This window comes from Mustela nigripes, chromosome 5 (genome assembly GCF_022355385.1).
Source record: "Mustela nigripes isolate SB6536 chromosome 5, MUSNIG.SB6536, whole genome shotgun sequence".
Classification (NCBI taxonomy): Eukaryota; Metazoa; Chordata; class Mammalia; order Carnivora; family Mustelidae; genus Mustela; species Mustela nigripes.
In genome coordinates, this window is record NC_081561.1 from 54389687 (window position 1) to 54392412 (window position 2726).

Below are 2726 nucleotides of genomic sequence, written 5' to 3' on the forward strand. Positions count from 1 at the left end.
AAAGACAAGACAAAAACAACCGCAGATCCAGCAGCCCTCACCCAGAGCCTGCCTCTGTTGGGGGTTTTCTTGGCCCCCTAGAGACACTCACCAGTGGGGATTTTCTCAGTTCCCTAGGGACAAGCAACACAACAGGCAACAAAAAGACATGACAAAAACAACCAGACGCAGCGGCCCTCACCCAGAAACTGCCACTGGTGGGGTTTTTCTTGGTCCCCTAGAGACATGCACCAGTGGGGATTTTCTAGGTCCACTAGGGACGAGCCACACAACAGACAACAAAAAGACTGAAAGACCCGCGGATCCCCGCGGATCCCCTTACCCAAGAATCCAACACTGCCACTGGATGCAATCAGCAAGGGGTTCTTTATTGTTACACAGGTGCCTGCGGGTGGTCAGCAGCTCCTGCTAGCTGAGCACACCCGGCTGGGGTGGTGCCGGGTTTTTATAGACAGGTACAAACAAGTTTTGGGTGGGGCGCAACTGATTGGTTGACAGTTAGAACTTTTGAAAAAGGCATACCTGGAGTTTGCTGATTGGCTTTGGGGACCCACGCGCGCGAAGAGAGAGGCGGGAAGGGGGAACAAGCTGATTGGTTCTGAGGGCCCGCGCGCGGGAGGAGAGAGGCGGGAAAGGGGAACAAGAAGGGGGAAGGTAGGAGTGCCATCATGGCATCTTCTATTATTTCTATAAGCCAAGCAGTTACAGAAGGGCAAAAGAGCAATTAATAAGCAATTAATAACCTAATTTACGCCTAAAAGCCAGCGGTTCACAGAAAAGCAAACAAGCGGTTAGTTATCCTATCTATCTTCTAGGGGAGGGGTCTTTCAAAGACAAAAACAACCACAGACCCAGTGGCCCTCACCCAGAGCCTGACGACCCTGGTGGGGGTTTTCTCAGCCCCCTAGAGACAAGCAACACAACAGGCAACAAAAAGACAAGACAAAGACAACCAGACCTAGCGGCCAGTGGACATTTTCTCGGTCTCCTGCAACCACCTGCTGGTGGGGATTTTCTCGGTCCCCTGACCGCCTAGGGGGACTCAAAACCCTAGACGATCCACCAGAAGAGGGATGAGGCAACTCCGCATCCACTTCAGCCCTGGGGAGCATGGCTGCCTCCAGCTTCTCCCTTGTGCACCATACCCTGGAGCTCCGCAACCAGACAGAAAGATTGGATCTCACAGAATAAAATCTGGAGATCTTACCTCTGGAGGCTTTTCCCAGAAATTATGATGCCCGCTCAGCTCTCATCCTTTGATCCCAGACGAGCCCCCAGTGTTGGGTCCTTAATCAAAGGAGTGAAACTGATACAAAGCGAAGGTCAAGCAAAGCTTTATTTTGTGTCAAGCATCAGGAATCAAACTGACCAGCCAGGGCCATCTCTTCCAAAGAGGTGACTCCTCCATGCCTTACAGATAACTTTTATAGAGCAAAGGCCATGTAGTTGGGCCTGGCCACACACAGGTGGCCAATGAGATTGTAACACACAGAGAAAGCTGCACAGTCATGCTAGGTCTCACACAGGTGGCCAATTGAATTACAATTCACCCCATAGTAGCTATTTGAACTAGCCTATCACCTTGGTCAGAACTGGTGCCCAAAAGGCAGGGCCCACACTCCTTGGTAGCTGGGGAGACAGTATGCGCACTCTACTGATTGGATGTCTCCACCTAACCGACTCATCCCTGCATTCAGACTGTTATCTCCACCTGACCTGACCCACCCTCGTACTTGGGCTTTGTTACCTGGGACTCGTTTCCTGGACTTGCTTTTAAGTAAGTTCCTGGGGGGGGGGGGGAGTCAATTTAAGTTTTACTGCATAAACAAAAAAATGGCTGTTCAACAGGGGTGGAGCCGCTCTGGCTAAATAGGCCCTTACAGATTCACTAATATTTTATCATATTTGATCTCTCTTTCTCTGAGCTAAATATTTTTTTACATCCCAAATTCATACATTATTTAAAAAGCAAAAGTATGTAAGTGGGATATATTCAGAGAAGTCTTTTCTTCACTTCTATCTCCATTACTTAGAGGTTACTTAAAAAAATTTAGTTGCTGATTTCATTTTCCTGTGTTTCTGTTTGCAAAATCAGCAGAGGTCTATGTTGATATACACTACTTTTCTCATTCTTTCCTCCTTGTGTGGTATAAATTGTGAATAGTTTCACCTCATTTTTGTTCAATGGCTTATCAAACTTATCAATTATACTTGTATTACTTCTGAATCTGGAGTTTCTAAATTTCAGAAGATTTTACTCACATCCAGGTTAAAAGGAAACTAAACCATGTTTTCTAGTATTTGTATCACTTTTCTTTTAAAAGTCTACTTATTTATTTATTGATTTCAGATCAGTTTGAAATTTATTCTGGTCTAAGGTATGAAGTAAGAATCCAGTTTTATTTTACTTCTTTTCAAATTCTTATCCAGTTGTCCCTTTAAACAAATTGCCATTTATTTAAAATTCCATCTTTATCTCAGTGATTTGAAATACCATTTTTGATCTAGTTTTAAACTTTCCTGGATACTTGTGGTTATTTCTGGATCTTAAATTTTTTTTCTGTCTCATTGTCCTGCATAATTATGTGCTATTACTATAGTATAAATTACACAATCATTTTATATGTTTTAATATTGGTGGGGTTAATCTCCCCTTTTACTCTTTTTTTTTTTTTTTTTAGGATTTGTACTGCTATTTTTATATATTTATTTTTCACATAAGCTCA